The following is a 26,106-nucleotide window of genomic DNA, read 5'->3' as shown; positions in this document are numbered from 1 at the left end:
AAACCAAAAGAGTGGATACAATGACCTAGTGAGGATATATATACAAGGGAAAAGGCCAATGACAGAATCCTGTGTTTAAAAGTGGGATAAGCAGGGACCCTGCTTATAGGACCCTGCAAATATAGGATGGACACAAAACTAGGAAGAGAGCCAGAAAACAGTGCTGTCGTGGAGTGCAAAGGAGGAGGCCACTGTGGGAATTGGGTTGGGTGCAACAAAATGAAATTCCTGAAAAAGACCAAAGAAGGCAAGATTGGAAGTATGATGAGATCTGATTGAAAGGAGTTTTTGGTGGCCTTCCTAAGAGGTGCTTTCAGGGCATGACATTGCATGACAGATTCAGGCGTGAAAAGTTAATGAAGCAGAGCCAGAATAAGCTAGTTCTTTGGGAGGATTCAAGGAAGAGGAAAGGAGAGAGCAGGCTCCTATTCCCCCGGGTACCTCCAAACTCAGAGCCAGTTACCTCCACAAAGGTCACGGCACTAACCTCCCTCTTCTGCTCTCCCTTGTCCCCCAAATCCAGCCTGTATGACAGCATCATATTATTATTTCTAAAACAAGCAGGTAATTTTCCTGCTCCAAACCTTCACAAAGTACATTCATTACTGGGAGAAGACAGCCAAACTCTTCAGCTTCTCACTGAGCTTAGCTGCATTCCACTTCTCTAGATTTCTGTTACTTTCTCCCTTCTGTAAGCATGTGAGGTCACCAAGGAGGTCCCCTTTCCATTTCTGATCAGTTGGCACCCCCTTCCCTCTGCACCCACATTATACCATTCCCTCCACTGGGCATTTCAAAGAACTTCCTGACAACCTGTCTCACACTACCTTCTCTTTCCTCTCTCCAGAGCTGAGAATGGCCCCATTCATAGCTGTAACTTAATCCTGTCCTTAAGGGGAATTTCCAGAGCATTGATTTAGAACTGAAATGAGTCTACATCAAATCCACTTGATTTTATAGTCGGGTCTGCTCTAATGAAATGTATGCACTTCAAAAAACAACAGTGCTATGCAAAACTGCACAACAAATTCCACAGGGTTTATGGGAATAATGGGATTAGGACACAACACTCAAAACCTTCATCTCAAAAGGGTAGGAGGAAAAAAGTAGGAATCTAATAAAAATAATAACACCATTTTGCACATGTTCAACGGTCAAGAAAAACATACAAACCACAATAAATATGTCATTATACCTTGAGAAAGTCCCAGGCCAAGCTGCATGGGAGTGTGGCTTGTGAGTTAGAGTAGGAGAGTGATGGGGTAGAAGAAAGGTGATGGGTGATCAGATGGAAAGTTGTAACACAATGTGGAAACATGCTGAGCAGAGGGCATCTGAGGTGTGCATATGTATGCACTGTGTGTGTTCCAATGTGGCTCCTTTCAGCTGGGGGACAGTTTTCTTCTTCACCTAGTGTTTCTATGGATTACATCAAGTATAAGCAAAAACAAAACTTGCCTTGTGCTCGGTTCCCTAATGCATCAATCACATTGGAATGAACTTGTGTTTTCAAAACCTGAGTTACAGCAGAACTGACTGTAATTTTTCTCTGACTCCTGCCATCATCCTGGTTACTAAGATTCTGCCCTGTTCCTTGACATGTCCTCCAACTTACACATTTTTGATATACCATGAGACTGTCTTGATCAGCTATCCACTACCTGAAACTGCTGTGTGTCTCTGAGCTTCTGTTCTGTGCCTGGGGCCCTAACACTTCCTTTTGGGGTCTGTGATTCTTGTTGCCCAACTGTCTATCTCCTTGAGTCTGCAAATATCGCCTCCATCTTTCCAGCTTGCTCTTTCTTGCTGGCTTTTCTTGTAGAGAGGACCATCTGCCTGGATAGAATGTGGCTCTCAATATTTGTTTCAAATTAGAATCAACTAGGGAACTGTGAAAAATCCCAGGGCTCACTTGGTGTCCCAAACCAATTAATCAGAATCTCTGGAGAGGAGGTTCAAGATCAGGATTTTTTTTAAAGGTGTAAAATTTATTAACATCTAAAAACAAAGGAATAGCAAAGAGCTACTGAATATGGAATAATTCCTTATTTACAAGTTTTACTGCAGGAGGTATGGTTTTTTAAAAATATTTTATTTATTTATTTGTCAGAGAGAAAGAGAGAGAGTGAGAACAAACAAGAGGAGCTTCAGGCAGAAGGAGAAGCAGGCACCACACTGAGCCAGGAGCTTGATGTGGGGCTCGATCCCAGGACTCTGGAATCATGACCTGAGTAGAAAGCAGACACTCAACTGACTGAACCACCCAGGCATCCCAGGAGGTATGTTTTAATCACCATTTCAAATAATTAGAGGAATATTACTTTTTTCTACAAACAGCAGTACTCACTCTCTAGGTAGAAGTCTACTGAAAACATTGAGTGACTGCCCCAATTAGAAACAGATAAATGAATACCTTAAACAAATATTTAAATAAAGGGTAACTGCTGCTTGAACAGGAGTTGTCCCAAAATTATTCTTGTGCTTAATTCAGACAATTGCTTAGGAAAGGTAGCCCCCCAAAAAAGCAATACATGATTTGGTCTTCATTCAAGTGCATGCTCTCAAGCGAGTTTTATTTTTTATTTTTTTTTCAAGATTTATTTATTTATTTTAGAGAAAGTGAGAGTGCGCAAGGCTGGGGAGGAGGGGCAGAGGCAGGAGAGAGAAAAAATCTCAAGCAGACTCCCTGCTGAGCTGGAGCCTTGAGGCAGGGCTCAATCCCAGGACTCTGAGATCATGACCTGAGCTGAATCTGATGCTCAACTGACTGAGTCACTCAGGCACCCCAAGTACATGCTCTCAGGCAAGTTTTAAAAGAAAAGAGGAATTAGGGTTTCCAGAACTTTAGGAGTCCACTTTCACCGTAGGTAGCAATCAGGTTCTGATGAGGGTGATGTGTGATACCAATCACATCCTTCCTGTGAACTGTCAGAGTCTCTTCAGTTTGCCAGTGACTGTGCTAAGACAGGAGAGCACAGAGTCTTCCTTTACACAGTAGATCCATTTGCCATGGGGAGAGAGAGCACAGCAAACAAAATCCCTACCTTCTCTCTTACCAGACCTGAAGCTTCTGACAATCTGCCCTGCCTGTTCATGATGACCACTGTATTTGATCTGTTGCACACCACAAAGTGCTCTGGGTTTTTAGGAAGCAGGATCACACTGTTGATAATGGTATCTGTCCCTGCAGTGCTGCCCAGGGATTTAAAGGTATTTGAACATTCTGTGGTCTTCATATTCCAGATCTTCACAGTGCCATCAGAGGATGCCTTAATAATATAATGTCCATCTTGTATAAAAGTTGCATCATTAATGAAGGAGGAATGGTCATGAAATTCCTTCATGGTTTTCCCAGATTTTAAACCATGAATTTTAATTTTCTGATCAAAAGAGGCACTAAGGATCTGACAGCTATCCTTAGAAAAGCTTAGCAGGGGACACCTTTACTGTGTGCCCTTTCAAGTCTCCTTAAACCCTTTTCACTATGAGTCTTCCATACCTTGATCTGTCCATCTTGGGCCCCCATTGCTAACACTTCTGCATCACTGCTGAAGCACATGCAGAGGACAGCATCATCCATCATCATAAAGTCATCCTGGGCCTGTTATTTAAGATCCTTCCTGATTTTTCCAGTCATAAAATTCCAGACTTCAATGAATCCAGCAATAGACCCGGTGACCAAATTCTGACCATTTGGAGAAAAGTGAGCACACTCCACATGGGGCCCAAACTTAATACACTTGTCCAGTTGTGTAGGAAACTTCTTTTCCCACATCTTTGACAGCTGCTTTTCCTCGGAACAAACATATGGTCATCCCAGGAAGAAACAACATCTGGTGCTGCTGCCACTTCAGTCCCTGTCCCAGCAATGCTGAGAGACAAGATGGAGGTACCACACTGACTTCCCCAGCCAGGGCCTGGGCTATGACCCCTCCTGACTACTTCTATCTGGCATTCCCCAGGAGAATCACAATAAGACCTGGCCAAGAGGTTCTCCAAATGAACATCTCTCTGGCTGTGTTTGTTTTAACATGGTCATGGGGTCAGTCTTTCTCAGGAGTGACCTGGCAGCTCCCAATTCATGCAGCTCTATCCATTCCAGAACAACCCATTCATAGAGGTCAATGAGGATTTTGTCCGGCAATTTCAGAGACTGTATAGCCTGAAACCAGTATCCCAATGGCTACTATTAATGCCAACCACTCTCAGTGCTGTCCATGGTATTCAGAAACATGGTAGTCTCTTCCTGCAAGGTAGCTAATGCCTGATGTAAACTGTTCTCCTTCAGATACTGCAGGAGAAGATGGATCACATCTGAGGATTTAGCTTCCATTGACACAGTGTTACCTTAATGGGCACAGAACTCACTCCTCTTCAAGATCAGGATTTTTGGATACTCTTCTGGTGATTCTAACGTGCAGTCCAGTTTCAAAACCAGTGGATTAGAGTGGTGTTGCTTAGACTTTTATGTACATAAGGGTCACCTTGCATTTCATTAGGTCTGGAATGGGGCCCAACATTCTCCATTCTGACAAGCTCCCAGGTTTTGCTACTGGCCCAAGGGCCACACTTTGAAAAACAGGGTCTACTAGGCAATCATGCAATGTCTTCCACCTTATGTATCCTCAGGGTGCCATGTTTTATTTGCTTTAAAGAGTTTCTTCCCTGGTACTTGCCCCAGTAGGAGGTTGTGATTGGTCATCAGGCCCTAGCTTCTCCCAATGTCCCACATATCTTGTCCTCATGTGGTCTCCAGCTCAGGTGTCAGGCCTCTCTGGCACTCAGAAACATTGCCCAGGGAGGTAAGCTTATTCTTGACAAGCCAACAAAAGCACCAGAGCTGGAATGCCCTATTATTGTTGCTACAGAAAATCAGTGCCTTTTTCTCTTAGTTGCTATAGCCATGAAGGTCGTCATAGAGTTTTCTTGTGCAGGTAAAGGGACTTTACTATGTTCTCTCGTTCTGGACATTAATCCAAGGCGAACTCTTTCTGCTTTGGACAAAAGGCAGAGTTGAGCTTTGCTGTTCAGGGAAAGTTGCTGGATCACAGCCTTCTCACACTCTGGCTGTCCCCACCTCTGTCTACAGACCTATCTTTAAAAAAAATCCCTTAACTATTGGGGCACCTGGGTGGCTCAGTCGGTTAAGCATCTGCCTTCAGCTCAGGTCATGATCCCAGGGTCCTGGGATCGAGCCCCTCATTGGGCTGCCTGCTCAGTGGAAAGCCTGCTTCTGCCTGCCGCTTTGCCTTCTTGTGCTCTCTCTCTGTCAAATAAATAAAATCTTAAAAAAAAATCCCTTAACTGTAGCTATTCATGGCTAAAATCAGGGCACAGGCCCACACTGGCCAGGGCCTGCTTCAAGTGAGGCTCAGAGCAGCAGTTCTTTCATACTCTTGCCATCACTGGAGGGCATCTGCTCCTAAACTTGGAAGTGTGTTGCACCCAGGACAGGGGAAGCTGCTCTCAATGTTTCAGTCAGGTGGGCTCTTACTGGCCCGTGCTTCTGCATTCCACAAGCAAAGACTCTGGCAGCACACAGTTTTAATTCTACTCTGTTTTCACCCTAGAAAAGATGTAAACTCAGTCCCACTGGCACCCTGACTCTGCATCAGTGACTCCAGGTGGGAGGTAAAAATCAATTATAACCCACCTCATTTACTCCCAGGGTTCCAGCTCATGCTAGCAAATGTTAATAGAGTAAGGGAAAGAAACTATATTCTTATTGATTACCTGTGTACTACCTGAGATAGATTTTAGCCATGTTGAAATTTATTAGGGTAGAGAGGTTTAGACTTACACAGGAATTTCTGTAGGCAGTACTTATCTGTCTGTGCTAATAAGGGAGTGATTAGGCACCTAAAATAATGAAGAGGACTCTAAGCAATGCCTCTAGGAACTCAGCAACCTGGCTATTGTTGCCCTTCAAGTTAGAGCCATGGGTAGGAGTAGCCTGAGGTGGTTTGGGTGTGCTCACCAAAGAGAAAAAGAAATAGGATATCTGAGATTTGGTCAAAAGCAGTTCTGAACAGTAGCTGTCAGATGTCAAGTATGACATCTAAGGGAGCTTATTCAAGAGCCAGGACAGACCCAAAATAGGTGAGGCAGGACATGACCCTACAGTGGCACTTGGGGGGTTCCTTGGGGTCAAGGAGAGGGAGGGGTAAGATGACCCCTCTCCCCTATAAGAGTGCAGGGGTCTGGTAAGGTCATTGGTTTAAAAACTGACAAGAACAGGGTGAGCTGACACCCACTGCCCATCTTTATAGCAAACATTGTGGTACATTCAGTGACTACTCCCAAGGCTAATTCTGATTCCCTCACCTCCTAGCTGCATGGTCATGGGGCATTTCTTGAACCTCTCTGCCCTGCAAATTCTCATATGAAGCAGGGGATGTTAGGGGAGTATTTAATAAGTTAAAATGTGTAAAGGGCATGGCACAGGGTCTGGCATTGTTTAATAAATTGCTTAATAAATACTAGTTGTTATTTTGATTGTTTTTTGGTTATTTTTTTACAAGGGATAAATACTATCTACTATTGGTTATTATGGTCAATGGATTGTGATCTTACTTCACAAAATAAAACCCTAAACCTCCGAGCTTACCAGTGGAAGGAGACTCTCCCATCAGGAAAGGAAAGCTGAATGACAGGTGCCACTCTGCCCCCAACATTTCCTGCCCCTGAGCTCACCTCTATCATCACTTTGGCCCCTGGTAGAAGTTGAGTAGGGAAATTGTTTGTACTCTCAACATGTGAGCCAAGAGGGAATCCTAAAGTTCCCCGATTCCTCTTGGTAGAAATGGTAATAACCTATGGAAGCTGCACCAAAGGAATAACAAAGTGGAAATTAGGAGAAAAATCAAGAAATAAAAATAAAATCTCTTAAAAGTATAAGTTTCTCTCTGGAACTCCTAAGTCCCACCATTCTGAGTGAGCTATCGGGAAAAGAGAGAGGTCCTTCTGCCACCTTATTCCTGGCCTGTCTCCCCTCTCTAACATGTGTCTCCCCAAAGTTCCCTCCCAGATGCCTACATTAGTCTCTCCTTCCCACCCAGGGTTTCCCGCCACATTCTCTCTTTCCTTCTGAGCCAGTTCTCTATGGAAGTGACTGGTACTGCAATACTACCACCCAATTCCACCGTGCGCCACAGACCCTGTGTCATATCACAGCGCAGCACCAAAGCCACAGTGGTTACACAGTCAGGGTGACACATGTGCAAAAACCAGCTTGTTTTCGCACATAAGCCAGCTGGCTTTCTTTAGATAATTTGCTGACCTATCTGCCGAGAGAATAGCAATTATAATGCATATTTTTCATCAACATTTACAAGTTCAGACCCTAGTGATGAGAAATGAATTTATTCTTACAAAAACACGTCCCCTTTCCATCCACTTGTAGGGTATGGTGCAGATCCACTTTGCCCTGGCCACCCTTGGCTGTGATGCACGCAGCTGTGTGGGAGAGAGCTCGGGTTTCCTGGGTGGCAGACTTTGTCATCAGGTGAACTCTTGTTGAAACAGATCTGAAGTCCTACTTGTTATGTTATGCTCATTCATATTCAATTCAATAGCTGTAGCGCTTGTGTCAGGCATTGTGCAAGGACATGAGTAATGAAGATGTGGGGGACATGGGTCATCTATGGCTGCTGACATCTTTTGCATATCGCCTGTACATTTGATAATCTACACCTCACCCTGGGCAGATCCTTCTGTAATAATAGTAATAATATGGAATCTAAACTATATTTTCCAGACTTCCTTCAAGCATACACCTTCTTTCTAACTTCCCTGGGAATAGTTGGAGGATTTGCTCTTCCCACAAATGGAATATATCTCACTTCTCTCTTCTGGGGTGCTGCAGGGAAGCTTCACAGATGCACTCCCCTGAGAACTCCACTGGGGTGACCCTCGAGCTCTTTAGGCTTTTGACACCTGAAATCCATTGTCCTGAGGCTTTGGGATTCCTCCACCAATATCCTACTTCTACTTCTTCTATGCCTCTTAAAGTTACCTTATTTTCCATTGTTCTGTTGAATCCTTTATATGTTCAGGAGGTGCTTCTTCTACTTAAATTTTGATTTAGACCCTACATTCTTTTTGATTTTTTAGATTGGAATCTCCTTATTAACCCACACACCTCATGCTATAGAACATAGAGAACCCATTAGCATTCTCCCACCATCCAGTGCTACTTTGAAACATTGTTTCTCCTCTTGGAAATTTTCTCTTTGAAGGTCAAAACCTACCTCTTATCATCCCCTTTTCTTGTTTCCGTAATTGGAACAACTTTCTGGAACTCCTCTTTATTCATTGAAGACTTTCTTTTTTAAAGATTTTATTTATTTATATGAGAGAGAGGGGGAAAGAGAGAGAACATGAGAGAGAGCACAAGAAGGGGGAGGGGCAGAGAGAGAAGGAGAAGCAGACTCCCTGCTGAGCAGGGAGCGCAACGCAGGGCTTGATCCCAGGACCCTCGGATTACCACCCGAGCTAATGGCAGACAGACACTCAACTGACTGAGCCATCCAGGCACCCCTCATTGAGGACTTATGCAGGGGACTTTCCACCTTTCTTTAATGCTCCAAATTATGCCTTCATTTTAACTTTCCTATTATTCAATTGTCGCTTCCCACTCCCACAGCTACATTCTGGATTTTTAATGGCCCAGACCTTTGACACAACTTCTTAGTTTAGGCCTCTACACTGAAAGACTGCATGGCCAAATTGTTTTTCCAAATGTCAACCTTTCCTGCCATCTGTCTTCAAACTATCATTCTACTTGGAGATTGCAAACACTGAACAAAAATAACATCTCTACAATAATTAACTTCCACATTATATTTGAAGATATAAATAATATTTTTCTTTCAGGAACAAAACAGGCTTTTTTTTTTTTTTACTTTTTTTTTTATTCTTATGTTAATCCCCATACATTACAACATTAGTTTTAGATGAAGTGTTCCATGATTCATTGTTTGTGCACAACACCCAGTGCTCCATGCAGAATGTGCCCTCCTCAATACCCGCCACCAGGCTAACCCATCTTCCCACCCCCCTCCCCTCTAAAACCCTGTTTGTTTTTCGGAATCCATCGTCTCTCATGGTTCGTCTACCCCTCCGATTTCCCCCGCTTCATTCTTCCCCTCCCGCTACCTTCTTCTTCTTCTTCTTTTTTTTTTTCTTAACATATATTGCATTATTTGTTTCAGAGGTACAGATCTGAGATTCAACAGTCTTGCACAATTCACAGCGCTTACCAGAGCACATACCCTCCCCAGTGTCTATCACCCAGTCCCCCCATCCCTCCCACCCCACCCCCACTCCAACAACACTCAGTTAAAACAGGCTTATTTTTAAGCCCCGCAGAAATTCATTCCTTAAGGCCTATTGCCAACTTTTATGTATCATAATTTTTGCTTCCTGTTTTATGTACTAGTTTTATAGTCTGTAGAGTAGAAAAAACAACAACAGAACCAAATATGTTTTTTTTCTCATTTTGCTTATTTCACCTGGGATAAGAAAATATCAAAGATAATTAATGTATGCTGAAAGGTGATGCCTTGCACCTCCAAATTTTTAAAAAATATTTATCTATTTACTTTAGAGAAAGAGAGAGTGAGGGGTGGGGAGGGGCAGAGGAAGAGGGAGAAGGAATCTCAAGCAGACTCCCCACTGAGCAGAGAGCTGACATGGGGCTCCATCTCAGGACCCTGAGATCATGACCTGAGCTGAAATCAACAGTTGGACACTTAACTGACTGAGACACTCAGGTGCCCCTTCACCTGTAAATATTGAAAGCAACTTGAAGTATGTTTCCATAACATAGATATTCATACCTACTAAAAGAATTCCTCTGGAGTGTGTGTGTGTGTGTGTGTAATATAATACATATATATATATATTTCTTCTACAGAATATATGTAATATAATATATAATATATATAATACATTCTGTAGAAGAAATCACATTTTTAAATTTTATTTTATTTTACTTAATTTCAATTAATTAACATATAGAGTATTATTGGTTTCAGCGGTAGAGTTCAGGGATTCATCATTTGTGATGGAACTAGAGGCAAATCACATTTTGAAAGGAATCATTCTTTTGCTGCCCTGAAAGAACAGAGTTCAAATTCCAATAAAGAATCTTAATAAAGAAGCCTGGCAATTTGCATTCTCTATTCTTAACTCTGTTAATATAAGATGTTGCTTTGGGCTAATGCAGCTTTGGTTTCACTCAGTCCCGCTCTGCCACCTGCCTCCTCATGGGTAGCATTCACAGAAAGATATCAACTTCAGTCCTGGGAAGCTCCACAGGAAGAGAAATGGGTTCATGTGACAGCTCTGCCATTTATTTGTCTGTCCCTAGGCAGTTGCTCAGCTTCTATAAGTGATGAGCTTATTAAGGCTCTGCTCTTTCAAAGTCCCCCAAGGGACAGTTTTCTTTCTCTTTGGCATTCTGTGCTCAGTATGTAGCAGTCAAGCAGTCCCTATTTAGCCAAGCTTCTGGTTGTATTCAGCTGTGTCCTTTGAGCCTGCACACCAGGTCTGGCCGGTGAAGGTGCCCTTCTATAAGTGAAGTCTTAGAAATGGAGGCTGTTGGGCCAGTGTGTAATTCATGCAAGTCCTTCTTCCTTGGTCTGGCTGACTTCAAGGTGAGCAGAAAAAATCAAATTGAAGAAATTGCAAAGTAAGGTAATGCAGTTCAGTAAATACTTGGAAGTAGAAGACATTGACCCTACCAACTCAAGTTAGAGTTTGGGGCCATCTGTGGGTTTCAATTTGATGTTAATATTCCCTGCCTCCTCAAAGTGTCGCTGCTTAATGCTGTAGTAGATTTCCAGAAGTTGCAATAGGAACATGGTTACTAGAACCTCAGAAAGCCATACTACATGACTTTCAGCAGGAGTGTTACTTCAATTTTTTGAAATATATCAAGTGTCAAAAAAACACATCCAGTATTAACATATGGCAAAATTGGCTGCAGAAGCAGCTGGATCCTTAGTATTTTCTCCTTTAGACTATTCCATTTTTTTTCAGTAAATTACCCTTGTGGAAGAAAACATATTATCACATCCACATTTTGATTTACTGTCGATAAGATGACAGCCTAAGACTTACAAATAATGACAGCCATATCTCACTATCTTTTTGCATTGCTGAAAAATAAGGAAATGCAAGTATATATACATATATATTGAAATGTTTATATATTTGTTGTTACATATTATATATTTCTTTGGTTTCTGGTTGAGATTATGTGTGCAATTTTCATAGCAAACTATATGTAACAAAAGAGTGAGCTTTTGATATAGTAAAAAATTAGTAGAAGATTGAAAATTAAGATTAGTTACAGCCAATGTGGCCAGTAGAATTAAAAGGAAACTTGCAACTTCTCTTTGCCAAATGGAAATTGACCATGCGACCTTAACCTCTCTGTAAATGAAATAAAAATGTTCCAAGAAGAAATAACATCTGAACTAAGGGCATTTGTGAGCCCAAAGTAGTGAGATTCTGTCTCAGGGCTCTACTTGGATAGAGCAGATTTTAAAATGTGAGGAGTCGGCCTGTAGTAAGCTATAGTATTTTCTAAAGGTGTAACTGAAGAGTCAAGGTTAAAATTTTTTTTTCTTTTCAACCAAATTGTGAGTTGCAGGCCTTTCTTGCATTAACCGGAGGTTAACAAGTCCTGATAGTTTTGTTTGGGGAGTTTTACAAACTCCTGCTGGGAAATGGAACATGGAACCAGAAGCATGAGGTTAGGGGAAGTGGAGGAGACAGTAATACATAAGTATATATATTATATATATATATATAAGTATATATGTAATATATATATTGCTGAATCATTATAATTAAGTAATAATTTATATATAAATATAATATTTACTAACTAAATTTAATCACACATATTTGTATATAATTATAAATATTATATTTTATATAATATGTATATTTATTTAAGTCTTTAATCTTAGGACTATTTCTCCAATGGTTTTAATCAGGTCTATTTATTTTCAGTAGTAGTGAATTTAGGGTTTTATGCTAAAAGGAGCTGGCTACTTGGGAGGTACTTTCAAAGCACTTCTACCCTGGAGGACAATTGGGAAGGACTGTGACGCTATGAGTAATTCCCAGAGCCTCTGCAAACCATGACCTGTCTTCTGTAAAAGTCATTCCTAGCCCCGCTATGCAGTGGCTAGTTAGTGGAGTTCTGCACTTACCTGAGAAGTAGCCTCTGGTCTCCACAATGACAGGTTCGGAGATGCCTCAGAAACAATTGTACATTTAGTAATGCAGAAGCAGCGAGCTTTAGATTTCTGTTCTGATAAGGAGAATTCTCAATTCAAGAGAAGCCATCAATGTCTGGCTCGACCTAAAATAGTTATCTTCTCTGAACTTTGAGCTTTCTGTTGGGCACACAGCCCAATCATAGATATACCACAAGCAGTGTCATTTTAATAATCAGATTCACAGTGTCATGTCAGCCACCTGTCCTTGTAACTTTGGATTAGGCTAACAGTGGGAGTTAATAGGACTTATCTTCATCAAAGAGCTAACAAAGTTAAGACACAGTCCCAGACAACACAGTGGGTCTAAGCAACAGACTTCAGATTCTCTTTGAAATACTTTATAATCACTGGTGCTTTGTTTTGTTTTCTCATTGCAGAAATATCTCCTCACTTGTAAATAAAAGTATGTGTGATGAGTATTACAGAACATAAAATGGAGCTTACAGTGTGCCAGGCAGTATTCCAAGTGCTTCATTCATGATCAATACCGAAAGTGGGCTCCAAATGGTGAAGAAACTTGTCCACCGCTAGCAAGTGTTTGAATCATGATGCTCCGTCATCCTTGATTTTAATCATTATGCTCTATGAAAAAGAATAAAAACACATCATTTTTAAATTTAAAAAACATACACCACTAATTTTTGAAGCTGATCATTTTATAAAGTTTGGCACTGAAAGTTTCTGAAAGTTTTGTTCATTTTGTGTCCTTTAAAAAATTATTATCAGAGGGGCGCCTGGGTGGCTCAGTTGGTTAAGCGACTGCCTTCGGCTCAGGTCATGATCCTGGAGTCCCGGGATCAAGTCCCGCATCGGGCTCCCTGCTCAGCGAGGAGTCTGCTTCTCCCTCTGACCCTCCCCCCTCTCATGTGCTCTCTCTCTCTCTCATTCTGTCTCAAATAAATAAATAAAATCTTAAAAAAATATATAAAAAATTATTATCAGAAGTAGAACAGAACAAGTGTAAAAGAAAGGATAAAATAGAAAATACCCATCACGTGCATTAATAAGTGCATCAGCCCAGTGGATATATCTGTGCATCATGCCCACATGACAAAGAGAAAGCATTTTATTTGAAGGGGACTGCTCTGCGTGTGATGGATCAGCTCCCTTTTGTCAATAACCTTGCCTTTAACATCAAGATTGATGGATATGCCCCAACCTTCTTTTCCCTCTACCTCTACTTGAAATGAGTGAGTGACCTACAGAACCTACATCTAAGGTTGTACATTTAAAGAGCAAACACTTTCACTCAAGATTCAACCAGAGTCACTTTCTGTCATTCACTCTGCTTCAAGTGAAGAAATATATACTAAGGATGCTTCGTTTGATGACTTTTTTCTCTAAAGAATTTCCTCTTGAAGATAAAATGAGTCTATTGATATGTAAGTTGTAATTTATTCTACAAGTTTTACTAAAGTAAGTGACACTGTTAATGAAAATATTTGAGACCAGTAAATCCTAACACATGACCCCCATGTAAGAGACTCTGATTTAATGCCTTCTGGAGAGGTAACTGGGCCTCTGGGTTCTTAAAAGTGTTCCCAGGAAATTTTAATGTGTAGCCAAGGTAAGAATCACGGTATGAAACTCTTCAGACTAAATAAGCAGACTATTCCTTTATGAAACTAGAACTCTAGACAAAAGAGAACACACACACACACACACACACCACACAGAGTTCCTAGTTTCCAATTTGCTCTTAACCGTATTATTACAATCTTCCACTTTAAAAACATTTTTCTTGAAAAAAAAATAGAAAACCAATAAAAGAGTCTTGTCATCTGTGATTCTTTATAGTTTACACATGTCATCCATTTAATACTATCTTCCTAATTAATCTTCAGGGCATCCCATTTTACAGACAGTAAAATTAAGAAGCTATGAGCTGCTTTGTACATAGCGTATTAATCACCAATAGGTATTACTGAAACAGAAGTGAAAAAATAAAAATTTAAAAATCTTATTAAAAATTAAAATTTTCAATTCATAAGAAGGCTTATGAATATTTTGATTTTATTTTTTCAGGCATCCTTGTCTGCTTTTGGTATCACAGTAATACTGGTCTCATAAAATGTGTTTGGAAGTGTTTACTCTTTTATTTTTTGCAAAGGTTGGGAAGGATTGGTATGAATTCTTTTTTGAATGATTAGTAGAGTTCACTAGTGAAGCCATCTGGTTCTGCAATTTTGTTTGTTTGTTTGGAGTTTTCTGATTACTGATTTAATCTCCTTACTAGTAATTGGTCTGTTCAGATTTCTATTTTTTCATGATTCAGTTGTGGTAGGTTTTATGTTTCTAGGATTATCCATTTCTTACAGGTTGTCCAATTTGTTGCTATATAATTGTTCATAGTTGTCTCTTGGGATCTTCTGCATTTCTGTGCTATCAGCTGTAAAATCTCCTCTTTCATTTCTAATTTTATTTGAATCCTCTCTCTCTTTTTCTTGGTGAATCTAAATTAAAGGTTTGTCAATTTTGTTTATCTTTTCAAAAAATAAAAACCAAAAAACATAAAAAAGAAGAAAACCCCCAAATTCTTAGTTTTATTGATCTTGTCTATTGTCTTTTTAATCTGTGTTTCATTTATTTCTACTCTGATCTTTGTTACTTCTTTTTTTCCACTAGATTTGGGCTTCGTTTGTTTTTCTTTTTGTAGTTCCTTGAGGTATAAAGTTAGATTGTTTGTTTGAGATTTTTCTTGTTTCTTGAGGTAGGCATATATGAACTTCTCTATTAGAACTGCTTTTGTTGTACCCCAAACTTTTAGTATGTTGTGCTTCCATTTCATTTGTCTCAAGGTATTGTTTTTTAAACTTCTCTTTTGATTTCATCTTTGATCCACTGGTTGCTTAGTAGTATGTTGCTTAATCTCCACATATTTATGAATTTTCCAGCTTTTCTTCTTGTCATTGATTGCCAGCTTCATATCATTGGTATGATTTCAATCTTCTAAATTTGCTAAGACATTGTTAATGAACTAACATACGATGTATCCTGGAAAATGTTCCCTCTGCACTTGAGAAGAATATATACAGGCACACCTATGAGAAATTGAGGGTTTGGTTCCAGACCACCACAATAGAGCAAATATTGCAATAAAGCAAGTCAAATGATTTTTTTTTATTTTCCAGTGCATATAAAACTTACTACTATATTGTAGTCTATTAAGTGTGTAGTAGCATTATGTCTAAAAAACAATGTACATACTTTAATTTAAAAATGTTATTGCTAAAGAGTGCTCACCATTATCTGAACTTTCAACAAGTCAGAATCACTGATCACAGACCATCATAACAAATACAATAATAAGGAGAAAGTTTGAACTGTTGTGAGAATTGCCAAAATGAGACACAAAGAGATGAAGTCAGAAAACGCTGTTGGAAAAATGGCACTGATAAACTTGCTCAATGCAAGGTTGCCAAAAACCTTCAATGCACAAAAAACACAGTAGAACAAGGTATGCCTGTATCTGCTGCTTTGGGATGGAACATTCTATTAGGTTCTGTTAGGTGTGTTAGTTTCCTTTGGTGTAAATTATACATCAAGTCCATTGTTTCCTTTTTGATTTTCTATCTGGATCCATTGTTGAAGATGGGGTATTGAAGTTCCCTACTATTATTGTATTATCATTACTCTCTTTAGGTCTATTAGTATTCACTTAATGTATTTAGGTGCTCTAAATATATATCTATTTTATAGTTCTTATATCCTCTTGATGAATTGACCACTTTATCATTATCTAATGACCTTCTTTGTCTCTTCTTACAGTTTTTGACTTAATGTCTATTTCTTCTGCTATAAGTATAGCTACCCTTGCTCTCTTTTGGTTTCCATTTGCATGGAATATCTTTTTCCAACCTTTTTCTTTGAGCCCATGTACGTTCTTGAAGCTGAAGTGAGTTTCTTGTGGGCAACATATAGGTAAGTCTTGTTTTTTTATCCATTATATTACTCTGTGTCTTCTGATTAGAATTAATCCATTTACACTTGATGTAATTACTGATGGGTAAAGACTTATGATTATTATCTTGTTAATTTTTGTTTTGTTTTGTTTTGTAGTTTTTTTTTCTGTTGTTCTTTTCTTTCTCTCAGGACGTCTTCCTTTGTGAATTGATGAGTTTCTGTAGTCATATACTTTGATTACCTTCTCTTTATCTTGTACATATTTACTATAGGTTTCTGTTTTGTGGTTAGCCTGAGGCTTACATGACCCATCTTGCTAATATAACAGTCTGTTTTAAGCTAACAACTTAACTTTGGCTGCATAAAAACTCTTCACTCTTATCCTCCTGCCCCTATTTTATACTTTTGATGTCACAATTTACATCTCTTTATATTATATATTGTTTAACAAGTTATTGCATAGCCATTTTTAATACCTTTGTCCTTTAACCTTTATATCAGAGTTAACTGGTTAATTCTCCACCATACTATGGTATTAAAGTATGATAAATCTGACTTTATGCTACGCTTTATCAGAGTGCTGTATATTTTCATGTTTTCATTTTACTAATTAGCATCCTTTCCTTTCAGCTTAAAGAACTCATTTCTTGTAACACAGATCCAGTGGTGATGAACTCCTTCAGCTTTTGTTTGTTTGCTTAAGTTTCATCTTACCCTCATTTCTGAAGGACAACTTTGCTGGATAAAGTATTCTTGGTTGGTAGTTTATTCTTTCAACACCTTGTATGTATCATCTTACTTTTCTGCTGGAAAATCTGTTTATAGCCTTATGGGGGGCTCCCTTATAGGAGAGAATGTTTTTCTTTTGTTGTTTTAAAGTTTATTTTTGTCTTTGATTTTGGATAATTTTATTATAATAGTCATTGTAGAAGGTCATTTTGGATTGAAATTATAGGGGTATCTATTAGCTTATTAAACTTGGATGTCCAAATCTCTCTCTAGGATTGGGAACTTCTTGGCTATTATTTCTCTATATAAGCTTTCTCTTTAGCCCTTTCTTCTCCTTTTGGGACTCTAGTGATGTGCAGATTGTTTTTCTTATTTCTCTTGTTTCTCTTCCTATGAATACCACAGGCTTTCTTCATTCCTTTTTATCCTTTTTTCTGACTGGACAACTGAAAATGATCTATTTTCAAGCTCACTGATTCTTTCTTATGCTTGGTGCAGTTGCTTACTCCATTGCATTCTTCAGTTCAGTCATTGCATGCTTCAAATCCAAAATTCGGTTTGGTTTCCTATATTTTTGCTGAACTTCTCATTTTGTTATATTGTTTTTCTGATTTTGTTAAATTATGTGTCTGTGTTCCCTTATAGGTCTCTGAGCATCTTCAGAAGAAGTATTTTGAATTCTTTTGTCAGGCAATTCATGTATCTATCTCTTTGGCATCTATAAGTGGAAGTTTACTGTGTACCTTTGGTGCTGTCATGTTTCCCTGATTCTTCATGATCCCCATAGCCTTGTGCAAGTGTCTGCGCATTTGAAGAAGCCTTCACTTCTTCCAGATTTCATGGGCTGACTTCAGTAAAGAAAGCCCTTCACCTGCAGGTGGGAGAACCCTGCAGTATCCTGTAGCACTGGGTCTAGTTGTGCAGGGCCATGTGGTGGTTCCAAGTCTGGGGTGGCATGATGTCTCCTTGGTCCAGGCCTCTGGAGTCCACAGTATCAACAACTGCATGGTCCTTGGTGAGCACTGCAGGAGTCTGCAGTGGTTGTAAGGCCTATGGGGATTCTCAGTGGCACCTCCAGTCCAGTGGCTAGGAACAATGGCAGGCAGCATGGGTGACTGGAGCTGGTATTCTGTACATACTTGGTTGAGGGGGCCAGCTGTAGAAGCCTGTGTAGTAGTAGGGGCTAATTGCAAACACAAGAGCCTGGGTCAACAACTGTGGGTGTGTTGGCAGCTGTGGGGGCCCTGCATGTCAGTATGTATTCCTCGGCCTGCAGAGTCTCCTCATGGGTGCATGCATGGCAATGGAGGATGGTTAAGGGAGTTGGGCTGCTAGTGGGAAAGTGCATAGCTGGAAGGGCTTGCTGCAGGAAAATCCAGTGGTACAGGCAAGTGACAGGATCCAGGGCTGGAGCCAGGCCTACAAGCAACTGTGTGAGCTAGCTGCAGATGAGCCAGTGGTTCAGGCCAGGTACTCGAGACAGGGCCAGATCTGGGTCCACAAGCATCTGTTAGGATCTAGGCTTTTCAGTTGTACTTCTGTGTCTGCAAAACCTTGCCATGGGCACATACATGGTGGTAGAGTCTTGTGATGTGTAAATGCACAGCTAGAGGGGTTGGCCCTAAGCAAATACTTGGAGATGGGGGTTACCTGCAAAGGTCTAGGCTGGTGTTTTGTGCTCACACAGCTGCAGAGGCCTGGGCTGGCTATTGGTGCAGTTCCTGGGCTCTGGTATGGTGGGAGTAGAAGGGGGCAGGGAAGGACTCAAATGACTGGCATGTGTGAATGCAAATAAGTGTGGCGTGAACACCTGGTAAAATCTGCAGTGGGTTCATTGCTGCTGTGCTGGCTTATGTTTCTTCAGAGATGAAAGCTGCTTGGGTCCTCTGCAGAGGTTATGGGAACCTCAGTCATTCAACATAGCTGGTACCAGTAGCTCTTGCTTTTATTCCTTGATCTCTGTTCATCTTAGCTTTACCAGTCTCTGAGTGGGGTAAATTTGAAGTGAGGCCTTCGTGTGGTGCCCCAAAGGCTGGGGAAGCTGGTTGTTCACCCTGCTCTGCCTTTTCTATTGAGGGGTTCTCTTTCTAGTTGGGGAGTTCCCATATGGTGCTCAGCAGTGCTGGCCTGGGCAATGGAATGATGTAGGCAAAATGAAATTGTTCTTCCTAACCTTTTTGTGCAGTTATTCTCAGGTTTTCCCACTGTGTTCCTGAAGTTTCTTAACTGGACTCCTGAGCCCTCCCAAGGATGTTTTTGTTCAGAGAAAGCTGCCTAATTATTGATCTTTGTGGGAGGATGGAGGCTGGGGTCTCCTACTTTGCCATGCTGGTGATGTCCTAGAGTCTTTTTGTAATATGGTTTATTAAATGAAATCAGAATGTTCCTAAAAAATATGAGCCCTCTGCTTCCTAATAAATATAGTTAGAAGTATTATCATTGCTTGATCTTTGATTTCTACTAGTACCCAATAAAATTGTTGCTTGGTCTCATAAAATTGAATAAATGATTCTATTTCCACCCCAGAAATAGTGTTAAGAGCCTCAGGGCCTTTTGGATGGCTAACCAAGCATACTATTTTTGTACTAGGTAATATCTGGAATGATACTTCTGACCTGTGATCTTATTAATATCTTCAGAGGAAAGATATCTGAGTTCCATAATTCTCTAAGCATCTGTAAGTTTTCTTTGTATAACAACTGGATTAATATGGACAAAATCATGTTTTTAGGGACTTGGATTGGCTTCAGTTCACATCTGTTCTCCTATAATAAAAACCACAATGGAATATGTGTAAAGTTTTGTTTCCTCTGTACCCTTAATTAGCTGAAATATCTCTAGGACGGGAACTACAAAGGGCAAAGGCAGGGAATCTTACTCTTTGCTTCCTCTCTATTCAATTCAATTTTTGACATATTTATAAGGATTTATAAATTAAGACACTTCCCCGGAATTATCTGAAGTCCCTTGTAAGATATGTCTGTAACCAACAATCTTTTTCTATAGTCAAGAGGCCAGATAAGATAGCTTCCACATAAATGATGGATGAGTTCATGCTCTCATGGAAGTTATTCCTTCAGTGAAGAGGGAGAGATTAGTACACAGAATATGGTATCTTATAACCAGGTGCATTATGACAGTGATCTTTGATAAGCAATGGCTTTTGCCTGTAAAATTAAAAGCATTCTCATTTTTTCTGTTATTTTAGTTTATTTTAGCTCTAGATTTTGTAGACATGCCTAAATATGGTTTTAGAAACCATGAGAAAATTGTGCTCTTAGAATATTGGCAGAGTTGACATGCCCAAATATTGGGAAAATACATTTTTATAAAAACGGATGTGTGTATAGCTTCTACTTTTCTCATGGTCTAAAAAGGGCGTTTGTAGATTTGCCACCTCTGTTCTGCTCGTCCAAGTAGAGAGTAAAGATATAGGCCTCAGGAAGACCAAAAAAAAAAAAAAAGAAAGAAAGAAAAAAAAAAGGCTGAATCTTTCTCCATGAGGAAGAAAAAGCAGGAAAGAGTCAGAGAGAGAACATGGCCAGAAATTTTGGGAGAGAAAGACAGAGAAGGGACAATAGGGTAGGACCGGGCACAGTGGGATTTTGAAGACTTATGTGGATAACTTTTGACTTCATGTGGAGTGGTGGAATTTTCCTTTGTCACCTCTTCAAGATGGAAAATTATATGAAAGTATATTAGACTTGAATTTGTATTTGCTGTGAATGGAACAAAGACTTCTCTTTCTGAGTTGCTATCTTATAGTTCATCACTTTTCTACCACCTTAGCTATATTTTTTTCCATGAGGACAAAAGGTGACAGGAGTTTACTATATAGGTCAGATTATTTGTTGCTGTCCATATAGCATCATCTGTAACTATTTGAGTGGCAAGAGTGCGACTCTTCTGTTACATTTTTTAATCAAAATTGTGGGTAGGGAGGTTAATTTGCACTTTGTGGTATAGACAAAGTTTTTGTTTCAAGTTTAAGGGAAATGCAGACTTTGTTCAATAAAATGAATACATGCTAAATAGTAGGAACTTTGTGATATTTGGGTCAGCTGACTCAGGAGTTGGTGAGTATCCTTCACCAGTATGTTCCAAGGGGGACTGAAGGACCACTTGGAAGGAGGAAGTAGGCAAACATTACTTAGAGGTCCAGAAATTTTAATCGACTCTTTCAAGATTCCAGTGGATTTCTTTTCCTGGTAAAACTTGGAAAAGGAAAGCAAATGGAACCAACTACAGACCTACCATGGCACCTGCTTCCAGGGCCATGACTAACACTCATTGTCTCCCTTTTCTGCTAGACATCTTAAATTCCCTCTCTAACAAGACTGCTAGTGGTGACTCATGCAAACTTCATCCCTGAGGGGTCTAAGGGTGGGGCACCATGTCCCTTTTCAGGCATATTTGCCGAACTTGTCCATTTTTATTCTCTCAAGTAAGCAAGAGAATACCAAAAGGCATAGAGCAATCGCTTGGATGCTAAATGTATTCCTCCCTGGTCTCACTGGGTAAAAGCAGTTCTAGTTCTCTCTCACGATCAGCATCAATATCCCCATTAAAGTGGTAACTTTTCTTCTTGCCTTCTAGAGCCTTGGTAAATGAGCTCAAAATGCCCAGGTGACGGTGGTAGCTTTTTTTTTTTTTAATTTTATTTTATTATGTTATGTTAGTCACCATACAACAGTGGTAGCTTTTAATGCAATGAGATTCTTGCTGATTTCATTGGCAGAAGTGATTCCCCTTTTGGGGTCAGGATTTCCAACTATGCAGAGCTCAGAGCTATAGGGATAGGTAGCACAAATTCCCCATTGGGTTACTAGGGGTGTTGGTTAGTAGGGTCAGTTCTGTTTCCCCATTCTTTGGTCCCAGACACATTTATTTTTCCTACTGAGCACACAGCCTCAGGTAAAGTTCTTTAATCCAAGGTGTACACTGCATCCTAGAAGATGGCACTATATTATCATAAAGTCTTTCCTCTGAAGCAGTGTTTCAGTTGTACCTTCAGAAGGTTGTTACACTCTGACAGGCAGGCAGCTTCTAGATCATATGTTGTAGAACACAACCAAAGAATCCCATGGACATAGGCCTACTTGCATACCTCCTTTGCTATAAAGTAAGTCCCTTGGTTTGATGTGAGGTTATAAGGGATCCTGTGTTGGAGGAACAACAGTCTACAACTCTTAGATGGAGATGTTGTCAAGAAAGTCAGCCCATTCCCAGAAAAAAAAAATATATGTATTCTATTCTTGTCAGAATTAATTGCTTACTCTTCCAGAGTGGAAGAAACCCAATGAAATCAACTTGCCATCATGTGGTCTGTTGGTTTCCTCAAGGAATGATGTCACATCAAAACTCTGTTAGTCTCTGTTCCTGGTAGACTGGACACTTGGGCAGTGGTATCTAGATCAACTTGGTAAAAAGGAGCCTGTGTTGCCAGTCTCATCTATAGCCCCTATCCATGCCACCATAGCCACTTATTCATGTGGTCACCATGTCAGCACTTAAGTGGCCGATGACAAGGACTGTCTTGTATACTTGGTTATTGGTGCCTCTTCCAGATGAGAAGCTTTTTGATGGGAGCACTTGCCTGAGGTACAGGATTTCTGGCAAAGACCCCTGGAGAGGGTGTGAACTCATTACTAGGATGGCCTTAGAAACATGAATATGTTTTGGCCTTGCTCAGTGAAATTGAAATACCAGAACTGCCATATTAAATAGTAGAGGAAAGGATTAAAACATTCTGGGAAGTGGGCTTACTGGAGTAGAGTATAATACACAGTAGTGTTGGAAATTCAGTGGTGCTTTCCTTTGTAGGCCAAAGCAGACAGTAGCAGGGTTCGTTGATAGCAGTCAGAATCATAAGAGATAGGACCACAAAACAGTAGAGTCCTTGGGGTGCCTGGGTGGCTCAGTCAGTTAAGCATCTGCCTTTGGCTCAGGTCATGATCCCAGGGTCCTGAGATCAAGCCCCACATTGGGCTCCCTACTCAGTGGTGAGTCTCCTTCCCCCCCCCTTCCTCTGTGATCTCTCTCATTCTCACTCTCTCTCAAATAAATAAATAAAAATCTTAAAAACAAAACAAAACAAAACAGTAGAGTCCAAATGGAGGTACTCAATTATCAGGAGGCAGGAGACACAATTATTGTAATAGGCAACAAGATTGGGTGGTCATTAAGGATACCTCATTCATAAAAATTATGGCAATGGTATATGGCACACAGTGTTCCTGAACAGTGAATACTCTACAGATGAGAGATGAAGAAAATTATTTTTCTTTGCTTATAGAGGCGAGGAATGCAGCTGTCTCCTTGGAAGGATAATGGGCATGGGTCCTAATTCCAACCCTTTTAGTATTTAAAATCTCTCCAAAATTCAGAAAAACTCAAAATTTGGCTTTTATGACCTAGAGATTCTTCCAAGTTCTGAGCTTCATTTCTCTTGAAATGTAAATATGTAGTAAGAAAACACTCCAGTCTTCCTGACATCCTTGGGTATAATCCAGAGCCCTACTGTGGTTATTCATTTGGTATAGGAGAAGTCTTCTTATACTTTGGGTCAGAACAATTAACTAGAAAAATGGCCTCAGAGCTAATGCTCATGGTATTTAGAGTTGCAGAATGTTTGGGCTCTCACAGGAACACTGATAGAAGGGAAGTCTTATTCCCATTGTTCAATGCAGTTGTGTCAGATGTACAGATTTGCATAACCACTGCCACAATCAAGTTACAGAACAGGTCCATCACCACAATTTTCGCTTGCCATTTCCATAATGCTTCAGTTCACAGCAAATGAGGAATTTGAGATCCAGGAAATCTGATAATTTGAATAGTTCCAGGATAAGTAATGAAAGTATGTTTGGACTGATGTGGAGGAGAGATGTAGACTCATGTAGTTGTCAAATTCCAAGTCAGAGAGATCTCTAAAGATCATCGTTTATAGAAAATTACTTGGCACCAAGAAAGGTCAATTAGCTTATCTAAGATTAAACCATGAATGAAGGGTAACATCTCCTAACTCCTTGTTCAATTGGGGATGAAGGTAAGAAAGTAATAGGTCAGCAACATGAAGGTAAGAAAATAAGAGGTCAGCAACATGAATTTTGAAAACTGGTTTCACTTCAGGCTTTATTGTTTAAAATTCTCTACATTTTTTTCTTAAATTAGAAGGTAGAGTGAGCTAAAATTAATTTTAAGGCTTTTTCCTAACCATCTTTCTAAAAACAGTGATCTCAGAATTGTTTTGTAGATAATAGGCATAAAAACAATAGAAGACAGAATCAAATATGCATAAGGCTAAATAGATAGATGGTTTTTATTTTATATTATGTTTTAAAATCTTTAGTAGGAACTGGTTTACTGGAGCTTTATTGTTCTCTCTGAAAAATGAAATGTGGAAAATACTTACTAAACATAGTGTTATTTAATAGAAATTTTATTCTAAAAACTAAAATGAGGTGAAAAGCAAGTTGTTATGAAATGGAAGCCTATGTGGGTTAGATTTTTTCTGAAGGCTAAATGTCAGCTCAACGCTGAGTAACAGAAAATAGATCATGTGGCATCCATTGTATCTATTCATGCTCTGTGAACACAAACAAACATGGTTGGAGCTGCAATTGCTTTGCATGCGTTCAATCCAGAGTGCTCCCTGCACTTAAGTCATAATTTATATTTTATGCCCATGGCCATCTGTGCTCAGGACATCTTAACCTATATAGAATAATATGGTTTGCAATGCTTTCGTGATCTGATACCTCTAAATTTCATGTTAATTTCTATTGGTGTCCATCAGCACATTTCCACTCTCACCCCCAACATAAACATTTATGAGCTTTGAAGGCCAGCTTCGAGTGGTTTTCAAAAAACGAAATTTGCTTTTTCAATCTCCTATCATTTTTTTTACCTTTAAAAATTGATTGAGTCATGTGATGCTTTTACACGGGATGATCAAAAATACACAAAACAGCCAAACTAAAGAAACTTTTGATTGACTTTTCCAAACCTACAAATGGCCCATAGGCTTTCCATTTCTTACTCCAAGCACAAAGTATTCTTGGTGGTGGTATTGCCCGAAAATTCCCACACAAATAATGAGATAAGCTTTCCCATAGACTTCATCACTCCTTGTTAAGTTCATATTCATGCACGGACCACAACTGGGGTGCATGCAGAGCTGCATTAAAATTCTGTTACATTAGGTCCTTGAAAAACCAAATAAAGCAAATTTAACCTACATGTCAATGTACTTTAAAACATGTCTCTTCTTTCTTCACCCCTAATTTAGAATCCAGGCTTAAAACTAGTTGAATATGACAAGATTCACAGGCAAAATAACTTCCCAAATCGCTAGATGTGTTTTGTCCAATTCTCCCAGTTGGAGAGCCATGTTTATAGTTCCATATACACTTGTTAAGTGTGTTCTATCTACCACATACCCTTTAAGGTATCATATAATTTCAGCCTAGTAACAGACAAATGCAATTCTCATTTGGGAAACTGAGGCCCTAGAGGTTAAATGCCTTGACTGAGATTTTGACCGTTGAGATCCTCAGTCTGAGGCAGAGCGGCTGTTTGAAGCCGTATGTGTCTTACTCTGCATTTCCTTTCTTACCTACTGTTATGCTACAACCAGGCCAGAGGCCGGTGAGTCCGAGTCATTCTTGTGCTGTGGCTCACTCACTCTAACTGTGTTTTGCAGCACCATCAGGAGGCCATTTTCAGTTGTTCCTTTCATTAATATCCACTACTCTATCATTATTAGCCTTTTGGTTTTATCTGGTTTATGTTTTTAACTACTCCTAGTTCAAAAATTCATAAACCAACACAGCATTTTGACTTCAAAATACATAAGGTGGTGCTTATTTTAAATAGATAACCATAGCTTTCCAACCAAAAACCAAAACAAAACTACCATATACTTCTTGATTATAAAGAACTTAAATACTAGGAGATGGCTGTTTTTACTGTTTTGGGGTTCTTCTTTGGGTGATTGGATAAAATATAAAGAAGTAATCATTTATCATCATCTTGTAACTCTTTGGACCTCTCTCAGAATATCTGCCTTAGAGGAGAATGTTAGTGATCATATTAAACTCTCTTAATACTAGGGTTAAAATGAAGAAAGCATACACAGGCTCCAATACACATTGTCTTTTCTAGCTCCTAATAATTT

At 39.7% G+C, this 26,106-nt stretch overlaps 1 pseudogene; it reads right to left on the bottom strand.

The window, feature by feature from the left end:
- Window positions 1–2,827: 2,827 nt before the first annotated feature.
- Window positions 2,828–7,665, bottom strand: LOC123852046 (WD40 repeat-containing protein SMU1-like; annotated as a pseudogene).
- Between the last annotated feature and the right edge of the window lie 18,441 nt (window positions 7,666–26,106).

Source organism: Mirounga angustirostris, unplaced genomic scaffold (genome assembly GCF_029215605.1).
Source record: "Mirounga angustirostris isolate CCGP_5_RB_7025 unplaced genomic scaffold, mMirAng1.0.hap1 SCAF_10, whole genome shotgun sequence".
Classification (NCBI taxonomy): domain Eukaryota; kingdom Metazoa; phylum Chordata; class Mammalia; order Carnivora; family Phocidae; genus Mirounga; species Mirounga angustirostris.
Note: the sequence above shows the minus strand (reverse complement) of the source record. Positions and strands in the feature narration are given on the sequence as shown.